At 36.7% G+C, this 11,693-nt stretch overlaps 1 pseudogene; it reads left to right on the top strand.

The window, feature by feature from the left end:
* Positions 1-7,412: 7,412 nt before the first annotated feature.
* Positions 7,413-7,528, top strand: LOC118608931 (annotated as a pseudogene).
* The last annotated feature ends 4,165 nt before the right edge of the window (positions 7,529-11,693 follow it).

Raw genomic sequence — 11,693 nt, 5'->3', positions numbered from 1 at the left:
GTATATTATGCTAATTATATCCTCAATAAAGCTGTTAAAAAGAAAAAAAAAGGACAACCTAAGTCTACTAGAAGAAAACATGGTTAAATTTTTTTATAAACTCAGAGTGGGGAAAACTCCTGGCTAGATTTGATTGATAACTGAAATCCAAACATAATAATAAAAAAATGATTAATTTAACTACATAAATATAGAAGTTTTGCATTAAAAAAGTATAAATAATGACAAATGATAAACCGGAAAAAAATTGCAACTTATATAACAATAAGCTAATATCCTTTATATATTGAGTGCTTTTAAAATGAAGGATCGAAAAGCTCAATAATACAATTTGCTGAAAATTTAACAAAAGATTTGAATGCTCAAATCTTTTGTTAAATTTTCAGCAAATTGTATTATTGAGAATTTCAAGTGAATTGCACAAAAATGCTTAACCTGGCCCATAATAAGAGAAATTTAAATCTACAGGTGATTATGTTCCTCACCTATCAGACTGGCAAAAATCCAAAACTTTGACCATTTCCCATTGGAAATGGGAAAACAGTTCCTCTAAGTTATTGCTGTTAGAAATAAAAAGGTTACGAATCCCATAGGAAAGGAATTTGACAGTATCTTGCACAACTGTATATACATCTACACTTTGACCCAGCAATTTAACTTTATTTCTAGGACTCTAGCCCAAAGATACTTTAGTAAATATACAGAATGACACATGCATAGGGATGTGACATTGTTTATAAAAGCAAAATATTTCAGTTAATACCTCAAATATCCATCACTAGAGGATGAATTGAATAAACTAAGGAACAAATACACAATATAGCAACATGCAGCAGTACAAAGTGGAAAAGAAGGAAAATTTCAGGTGTGCCCTTATCGGAGGCTGCTGATGTGGGGAAGCTGTAGGTGGTCCAACCAGAAAAGGGTATCCTATGTGATTGATTAAAGGTGACTATTTGGCTTTCTCCAGGTAGCCCTAAGTTTGAAATGGGAGTCAAAATCAGGGAAGCTATTATTAATCAAGCCCCAGATGTTTTGGGCCCATTTCTATAGGGGTTATTATTTGGCTTTCTAGACTGGTTATTATAGATAGTAGTTTGACTTCCTGGAATGGTTATTGCACATAGGAGGCTGGCTTCCACACCTGGTTGCTACAGGTTTGGCATCAGAGTTCTATTTTTATATATAGCCTGGCCATTGTCCATTTTTATATTCAGAAATATGTTGTTTATGGTGGGGATTACAGGACTACATACACATGTCAAAATCCATCGAACCTAAAACCATATTCAGAAGTTTACTCATAGTACTATAATATTGGTAGTGTTATTTGGACACTATTCTAGGAGTATCCAGTATTGTAAGATAAAGCATATGTTATGTTAATGTCATTAGAAACCAAAATTTTTACGTTTAAGAGAGAGAATATACAAGTATAAAATAAAAAAATTAAAACCCTGTAATAATAAGTTTAACCAGAAACATTAATATAAACGTATTACTATAATCTCCTTTTAAAAAAATAAGCACGCATTTCTTAGATTTGTCCTGAGATCTTAAAGCAAAGTCTTTGTGAGCAATGAGCATCCCAGCATGCCAAATTGTCTATAAATATCATTTCCCACTGAAAAGAATAAAGATTGCTTGAAGGAATTACTGATTCTAGGTCTGAGGCAGAAAATGTACAAGATGAGCATGGGACATCTTGATGTACCAGAAAGAAAGGAAACTATCAAAGTCAATTTAGAGTCAGTCAAAGGACAAAATATCCACTTTGAAATAGCTCCACTGGCCTAAGATGGGACGATTTGAGCATTATTAAGAAAATGACTATAATAGAATGCAACACAGCAAATACATGTCTATGAATTTAATAATACTAGAAAAATCTCATTTGTCATCATTGGGACACCTGAAAATTGATAAAGGAAAGACTCAAGCATGTATCTTGCCTTTCCTATACAAACTATTTCAAGTAACAGATAATAAGGGAACAATTTTAAAGAAGAATTCCAAATAATAAATGCAGTAGGAGTGACAGAATTAGAAAATTACCACTTTGCAATTTCTAATGAAATAATGGATTTAGGCAACAATTATCAATGAATGCTAAAACCATTAGGTGAAAGGTAATGGAGAACTTTATAATGGAGAGATAAGGCCAACATCATCTAAACCCAATAAGCGATTTTAGTATCTCTAAAGGTGGGTGCCAGCTTTACGTCCTCATGATGTGATGTAGTAAGAAGTGTACAGCACTGCCAGTGAAGGAGTCTTACCTAAAAAGGGAACCTAAATCTAATTGATATTTTAGCCGTAACTACTTCGAAATTCCAAAGCATCAGTGACTCAGTTTCTCTAACAAATCAAGCTTTAAAAAGTGTGTGTGAGCAGGAACACTTTATTATTTCCTTATTTAAGATAGAAAAGACTTGAGAAATACAATATTCAAATACAACATGTGGACCTGGTTTGGACCCTGATTTGAATATACCAAGTATAAAAAGATGGTTTTGAAACAGGGAAATCTGAATTTGAAGAGTATTAGATTTTAAAGAATGATTGTTGATTTTGTTAAGTGTGATAAGGATGTGATGGGCTTGTTTTATAAAAATCCTTATAAATTACATAAAACAGTTAGATACTGGGCTGTTTGCTGATGATATGGCATGAAGTGGGCATTTATTTTCAAATACGTCATAAAAAATAAATGGAGGACAATTTTAAAAAGGATTGGCATAATCATTACTAAAACTGGGTGGTGAATCCATGGGAGTTTATTCTATCAGTCTCTCTACTTTTGTGTATGTTTTTGATGTTTCATAATAAAACATTTAAAAATACTTACATCTATCATTCAAACAAAAAGGCTAAAGGTCATTTTGACATATCACTGTTCTATTAAAGAAGCCAGAGTTTCTTGAGAAAGGCTAGGGCAGGGAAAATACTAGATAAAATTAGAATATCTTATAGTGCCATAGGGCAAGGAAGTGCTCAAAAATAAATAAATAAAAAATAAAAAGAATGAGGGCAACAAGACATGGGAGACAACATGAAATAGCTCCCGATAGCTGGAGGTGGAATAATTTGAGCTACATAACAAACAATGGAAGTATTGGAATTCAATTCAAAGAATAAAGTAAGTTTATACTGAAAGAAATGAATGAATGGGGGGAAAAGGAACAAATCTTTCTTATGGTATAATTCCAAGTAATAAAAGTAGAAAGCATGAGGGAAATTTTAAAAAGTAGAAAAAATTACAAATAGAAAATCACCATTAAAAATCACAGTAATAATTGCTGTAGGCAAAATCAATAAATGAATGCAAAATCAATGAGTAAATGTTTAAGGAGAAATAGGACATTTTCATAGTCACAAAGTGTCTTCTCTAAAATGGAAAAAAAATAGTAACTTTATAGTGGCAGACATCTATAGACAACTCCTTACCCAGGGAATCAAGGTTAATATCAACAGTAGTAAGAGGACATATCAATATTATGTGCCCCCTGATATGATACACTGAGAAAGGCACATCACCTCTGTAATATTCTTACCCCAAATCTATAACCTTAGTCTAACTATGAGAAAACATCAGACAAATCCAAATCAAGGGACATTCTGCAAGTTACAACTCTTCGAACATCACAAAATAAAAATACAACCCACTGAAAGGGAGAAAATATTTGGAAATGATATATATGATAAAGGGCTAACATCTAAAATATATAGAGAACTTATGCAACTCAATAACAAAAAAAAACAAACAAACAGAAACAATTTAAAAATTGAGCAGAAAATCGCAATAGACATTTTTTCAAAGAAGATATCCAGATGGCCAAGAGGTATAGGAAAAGATGGTCGACATCATGATCATGGAATGGCAATTCAAAAACCACAATGAAATACTATTTCACACCTATTAGAATGATTATTGCCAAAAAAAAAAAAAAGATAACAAGAGGATGTGGAGAAAAGGGAATCATTGTTGGTAGGAATGTAAATTTGTGCAGCCGCTATGGACAACATGGAGGTTCCTCAAAAAAATTGAAAATAGAGCTATCATCTGACCCAGCAATTTCACTTCTGGGTATTTATCTGAAGAAATTGAAAACAATAACTCAAAAAATGTATGCATTATTCATTGCAGCACTATTTACAATAGCCAAGATATAGAAACAACATAAGTGTTCATTGATAGATAGATAAAGAAACTATGGTATATATACAATGAAATATTATTCAGCCATAAAAAGGAATGAAATCTTGCTATTTGCAAAAACATGGATAGACCTTAAAGGTATTATACTAAGTGAAATAAATCAGACAAAAAAGAAACACTGTATGATCTCTTTTATATGTGGAATCTAAAAAAGTATTTTAAAAACCAAGTTCATAAATACAGAGAAGGGATTAGTGGATGCCAGATGTGTGTTTTGGGGAGGGAGGCAGGATGGATGGATGAAGAGGGTCAAAAGGTAAAGAGAAAAAAATAATAAAATAGAATAAGTAAAAATGAAATGAAGTAATAAAATAAGATCAGCTCTGAGCCAGGCAAAGGTAAGAGAAACAAGTGAAAAAATGTTTAAGGTGTATATCTTTTGTGTGATTCCCTGCCTCAATTGACTTTTTCTCTTTTTCATTTAAAATTTATTATTAATATTTATTATTAATATTATTTTTAATTTAGTTTCAAGTATACAGTACATTGGTTAGACATCTATAAGGTTCATAAAATAATGCCCCCAATTGCACTCTCCCTCCTCTGACCCTCCACCTAGCCAACGTATTAATGCTAACTACATTCCCTATGCCATGTTCCCCATCCCAGGGACCATCCATCAGCTACTAATTTGTACTTCTTTAACCCTTCACCCCATTCTCCCAGACCCCCAAAACCCCTCCCCTCTGTCCGTCACCAAAAAGTCCACTATATTTGTGAGTCTGTTTTTGATTAGTTTGTTCTCTTTACTCCTTACATTCTGCATATAAGTGAAATCATATAGTGTTTATCTTTCTCTGTCTGATTTAAATACCTTCTAGGTCTATCAAAGCAATATATTTTCCCATCCCCTTCCTGTTCATATGTAGGGGTCCTGTTTTCTTATACTTTTAGCCACTCTATCTTTTGGTTGGAACATTTAATTCTTTTCCATATAAGATATTTATTCATAGGAATGTAGCTGTTACCATTCTTTATTCCTGTTTTTTATACATGTTTTTTCTTCTTAAAGAAGTCCCTCCAACATTTCCTGTAATACTGGCTTGTGAGTGATAAATTTCTTTAGCTTATTTTTGTCTGGGAAGCTTTTAATCTCTCCTTCAACTCTAAATGATAGCTTTGCTGGATAAAGTATTCTCGGTTGTAGATCCTGGGTCTTAATCCTGTCGAATATTTTGTGCCAAGCTCTTCTGTTCTGCATGATTTCTTTTGAGAAATCAGCTGCCAGTCTTATGAGTATTTCCTTATAGGTAATTATCTGACTTTCTCTTACTGCTTTTGATATCCTCTCTTTGTATTTAACTTTTAGCATTTTAATTATGATGTGTGTTGGTGCGGGCCTTTTTGATCCCTGATTTTTGGAATTCTCTGAGCTTCCCGGGGTTTTATGTCCATTTCCTTTACCAGGTTAGGGAAGTCATCCATCATTATTTCTTCAAACGGCTGTTCGACATCTTGATTTTCTTCAATTACACCAATCAGATGGATATTTGGACCCTTAATTGTGTCCCATATGTTCCTTAAATTATTTCCATAGTCTTGGCATCTTTTATCTTGCCATTCTGATTGCGTGTCCTTGACTTTCTCATCTTCTAGATAGGGCATTTGATCCTTTTCTTTATTCACTCTGTTTATTCCTTTGCTTATTCTATTTAACATACTTCTCATCTCAGATAATATGTTCTTCATTTCAGGCTGGTTCCCTTTTATAATTTCCGTTTCCATTTTTATGATTTTTATTTCTTTGTTGAAGTTCTCACTGAAATTATCTATACTTCCCAAAAGTTCATCGAGAATCTTAATAGCCAGTATCTGTATCCCGTATCTGTTAGATTACTCAACTCCATTATATCTGGATCTCTGTTCTCTTCTCTCACACAGTTTCTGCTTCTTTGTCTTTCTATTTTGGCTGCCTTTCCATGTCTATTTCTATGTACTAAGCAAAATTCCTAAGTCTCCCAGTCTTATAACTGTGGATTTGTGAAGTAGGTAACCAGTGGCACAGTCCTGAGAGGGACTACCGGACAAATTTAACCAAGCCTGTGCCCCTCTGGGGCCAGAGTCAGCATGCAATCCACAGATGCTGTGCCTATAGTTGCCTCAAAAGGCCACACCAGAAACTGAGGCCGGCTGCTACCAGTGTGAGTCTAGGCACTTCTCAGCAACGAGCACCTGATTTGCTAATGGATACACCTGCATGTGGCTTAGGTGGGGCTGTGAGTTGGGGGAGGAGGGGTTTCAGGGAATCCTCTGGGCGGAGTGACTTCTGTTATCCAGTTTGGTGATGTCACGGCTATGGCGGCACTGTGTCTGTGAACTGGGAGTGGGGAGAGCTCAACAGAGGAACAAAGGATATCACAGGCACTTGTATACAGAGTGAATCTCACCTCGGCCCTCACTCCGACAATGTCTCCCTGTAAGTCCCTGGTGCCCCCTGAGCACAGCTGAATTGACACTGGTGCTCAGAGGGAGCAAGTCTGTCACCGCAAAAATCCGCTCATGGATGAAGCCCCTTTAATCACCGCAAAAATCCGCTCATGGATGAAGCCCCTTTAAGAGTTGTCTGCCACTGCCACTGTCACTGCCACAGGCTCCATCTCACTCAGCCACTGGAGATCTGGCAGCCCAGAGTCCTTGCTTCTTCCTACTTTCTGCCATTGCAGGGTGATTTCTGGGACTTCTCCCTAGTTGTATGACTTGTTCATCTAGATCCCAGGCGATTTTTCCTTGCTGCTGCTCCTTATTACTGTCACGATTTTGACTCCGTCGCCAGAGGAATGAACAGAGCCTCTATCATCTACACCACTTTTTTCTTCTTCTCCTTTTTCTGGTCAAAGATGCATTTTAGATGAGAGGATTTCACTTATACCTACCTCGAAGGGATACAGCAAAAAATAAATAGGAGAATCCAGAGCCAATGTTAGACACATAAAAGCCTTCTTAAGAGCATATTAACAGTGAGATAGGCAATAACAGCTCCAACAGAGGGACCTCAGTAAGCATAAAGTAAATGTTACTTCTTAAAATTAGTAGGTGTAATAATGGTCTGGTTCTGTCACCTATTAGTGGGACATCCATACCAAGTCATTAAAAAAAAGTGTGCTTGGGCGTGGTTCTATAGTGTAGCGGTTAGCACGTCTGCTGTATATGCAGAAGGTCCTGCGTTTGTGCCCCAGTGAAGCCACGGTCCATTGTCTATAGCCATGCCACCCTGAACAAACCCGATTCTTGATCTTGGAAGCTAAGCAGGGTCGGACCTGGTTAGTACTTGGGTGGGAGACCACCTAGGAAGTCCAGGTGCTGTAGGCATAAATAATAATAATAACAACAACAATAATAATAAAAGGTGTGCCAATAGCATGAAAGACAAAAAAAGATTGAATATATTCACTTCCTAGGGCTGTCATAACCAAGTACCACAAAAATGGGTGGCTAAAACAACAGAAATTTATTGTCTCACAGTTCTGGAAGCTAGAAGTCCAAGATCAAGGTATCAACAATATTGGTTTCTTCTGAGAGCTGTGAGGAAAAAATTTGTTTCATCTCCTCCTGGCTTATAGAAGGCCATCTTCTCCTGGTATCTTCACATCATGTTCCCTCTGTGCATGCATCTGGGCCCATTTCCTGTTTTTATGAGGACAGACATATCGGATTAGAGCCCACTATTCTGACCTAATTTTAACTTGATTACTTCTAATAAAGACCCTATCTCCAAACAAGGTCTCATTCTGAGGTGCTGGCGGTTAGGACTTTAACATAAGAATTCGCAGGGGACATAATTCAACCCCTAACACTGAGGAACAGATTGGAGGCTTAAGGGCACATGACAACGAAATGCAGTGTGGGATCCTGGATTGAATCCTGGAATAGAAAAAGGATGTTGGTAGAAAAACTAGAGAAATCAGAAATCAGAATAAGGTTCTTAATTTAATTAGTGATATCATACCAAGGTTAATTTCTGGTTTTTGGTAATTATACCAGGGTTATGTGAGATGTTAGCATTGGGGGAGGCTGGGTAAATAGCATGTGGAAGGTCTCTGTACTATCTTTGCATTTGTTCTGTAGAGTTAACGTTTTTTTCTCAAACGAAGTTTTTTAGACCTATTTCAGTTGATTTCTATGAAGTAGCTAAAAGGCGAAGGTCATTATATATACAAACAATAACAAAACATGAAAAAATGAGTTAGTTGCATTTCACTCCCTGAAACTGTCAGTTATCTGTTTTGAAAATGAAAATGCCCTCTAATTGAGGACAAGTAAAAACACCTTTTTATCAAAGCAGGCAGTTCAAATGATGATAGGCTAGAAAAAAAACCTTATACATCGTGTCAATCTTGTAATTCCCTTTCCAACTAATAAAACCTATCCATGTAGCTCATGTGTTTGCTTCTCACATAAAAAGTTCAGACTGTGGTTAACAAAAGTGACCACTTCCTGTATTGGAGTGATGTCTTTATAAAGAAAATTAAGATGGTGTCTTATTCACCTTTGGATTAAACACAGGAAGCACTCGAGATATGAGTATTTATTTTATTGACATGTTATCCTTATAAAGCAAATCTGATTTTTTAGGTACTTATTTGAAAACCGGATCACATTAGCTTTATTTTATTTTTCTCTCCTCTCCCCTTTGCCTTCAGTGTCTTTCTCCTCTTTTTAAGTTTAACTCTATACTATTTCCTTATATGTTTTTTTCTTTTACTGATCTTTTATCTTAGCTACTGCAAGCAATTTGAAATTCCTAAGGCCTAGACTGGCAGTCACCCATACAAGTATTCAGGTTGTGCACCACACAAGAGGACCACATCTAAAGAAAAGCCATTCCTATCACAGTCATAAATTAATTTAGAAGACAATTTACAGGTGCAATCTACAATTCCAGGCCAGCAAGCTGATTTCTGGAGCAATGTGAAAGAGCTTTGTAGGATTAACTCAGAACATGGCCCTTCCACGTACTGGGAAGACTGATGGCTACTCGGCCAGCAACCAAGGAAGGCAGTGCACAAAGAGCTTTCAGCAGTGCCTACTCCCAAGGACGTTTCCTGATGCTCTCATGGACGTTATCTGCTCCTGTAACCAAGCAACACATCTTGCTCCCATCCACCTGAGAGGGCAACTGCTCCCCTTGTGAGGTTGTCCTTCCCTCTGCTTGTGGGCATAAAAAACTCTGCTCGCTCTTGGTCAGCAGCAGTCTTATCCTGCAGCTCCCACCAGATGCTGCTGAAGCTTCCCCGCCTCGTGAGTAATAAATGGCATTTCTCTCTCCTCCGGTCTTCCTGGTAGTTTTTCCAGAATATCCAAACCCAGGTGCAAGTTCCAGGCCTGGAGTTTCTGTGTAACAAGCTCCCTCCCTCATAACCCTCATCTGCACTCATGGAGAATATCTATGAATATTCTCATTCTAACAATTGTCCACACTCCCGATTGACTATATTCTGAGCATCTCTTTGTTAGCAGCTGGCTATTTTCACAGTAATGCCGTAAGTCTGAGTGGCTTAAAAACAAGAATTTAGCTCTTGCTCATACATCTTTAAGCTTACTAGAATATGGCCGATCTTAGCTGGCTGGACTGGGCTGCACTAAGCTCCAAGCTTCAGGTTTGCTTCACATCTCTCTTCCTCCTTGGACGAACAACAATCCAGAACTTTTTCTTCTTATGATCAAAAACAGGAAAACAAAGGTCAAGTCTAATTGTGCAAGCATATTTCAAACTTCTGCTCATATCATATCTATCCATTAGTCAAAGCAAGTCACTAGGCTAAGACCAAGTTCAAATGGCAGGGAAATATACTCCACACACCATGAGGTCATATTAAAATGTGAAAGTGTAATAGAAATATTGAGGAAGAATAGAGACCAATAACTCAATGTAACAAACTCCTCATGCTGCTTTTCTCCCTCACCTGCTACTCTCAGAAACCCGAGTCCTCCTGACTTTGTTTTCTCACCTAGATGGGGGTTGGGAGGATGGCTGGTAGCAAGGAATGCATTCTGCCTGCCTCGGCTCTGGGAATCTCCTTTAGGGCAAGTTACATACTGCCTAAAATTTTATTTATTTATTTGTACTTTAAAAAAGATAAAAAGGCATGCTTCATTCAAAATTCATACCAAAGCATTGCATAGACAAGGAAGTCCAGAGTGGATATTCCCAATGGTTATCACTTTCATTCTAAGATCCTTGAAGGCATAGTGAAAGGTAGTTCATCTTTGAGTTCCTCATGGCACATATTAGTTACAGTGCCTGCCACAATAAATGTTTTATAAACATAAAAGTGAGATTTTATTTGGAAGAGCAGATTTATTTTTTTGTAACAAGGTATTTCTTTAATTCATAGTTGACATACTGCACATTTGTAAATGATACACTTTTTTTATCCTTAAGCAAGTAGCAAACGAGTACATGATCCTGCAGCTCCATTCATTGAACTATCATTACCCTTGGCAGCTGGTTGTGGGATAAGGTTGAAAGCTTTCAGTTCTTGGGTTAGCGAAGCCAAGTCCAAATAAAGAGAACTGATGGATACTCTGCCCTCTTGTTTCCCCAGCCTCTGAAAGCAGCTTATTTATGATGTGAGAGTAGCCTTTTTTCCCTTCTTGGGGAAGTTTGAGCCAGGAAATTATGAATTAATATAATTACTTCCCAGATATTGTAGGAGTGCTTAAAGAGACAACCTTTTTTTTTTTTTATCTCATGTAATATTTTTCAATCATCTTAATTCTCTAGTGATGTTTTAGGCTGGATAATTCTTTGTTGTGGAGGGTTATCCTATGTATTGCAGTTTGTTTAGCAGTATCCCTGTCATCTACTCAATAGATGCTTGTAGAACCCTCCCAGTAATGAGAATCAAAAATGTCTCCAGATATTACCAAATGTCCTCTGGGGGTCAAAATCCCTCCCCCCGCCCCAAGTTGAAAACCACCGAACAAGATTAACTCAAAAATAATTGCAGAACTGGCCAACATGTACCAACAGGAACCAGGGGAAAATTGTGGGAGTGAATATTTAGTGTTAAACCAGAGGAATCAGGTTACAAGGCTGGATAGGGGTGAACTTATGGCGTGAGGCCATTTACCTATGATTCTGGATTTAATGTTTCGGCAAGGACATCTGGAGTCAGTCCTAATACACAGCCTTGGTGTTTCCTTAACACTTGGATATAACCTGTACTAAATGAGACTTTAGAGTAATTTTGAATGAGTATTGAGAAAGAAATTAGAAAATTCAGAGAAGCAGGAATGTTAGAGTGAATTTATTATGTGAGACTAAAACCCATCATTAGAATATGTTTCCCCAAGTAAAAGACTGCACAAACATATAAGCCTTTATTTCAGCCTCTACTTTTGGAAGAATCTAGGAGGAAAGGGAAGAGAGGAGAATTTAATTTTATACATGTAAGTTTCAGAAGCTTAACAGACATCCAGGTGGAAATGTTGGGGAGACAGTAAATACACAAATCTGGAGTTTAGGGAAGAA

The sequence above is a fragment of the Rousettus aegyptiacus genome, unplaced genomic scaffold (assembly GCF_014176215.1).
Source record: "Rousettus aegyptiacus isolate mRouAeg1 unplaced genomic scaffold, mRouAeg1.p scaffold_m13_p_10, whole genome shotgun sequence".
In the NCBI taxonomy this organism is placed as follows: Eukaryota; Metazoa; Chordata; class Mammalia; order Chiroptera; family Pteropodidae; genus Rousettus; species Rousettus aegyptiacus.
The sequence above is the reverse complement of the archived record's forward strand: the minus strand, read 5'-3'. Positions and strand labels throughout refer to the sequence as shown.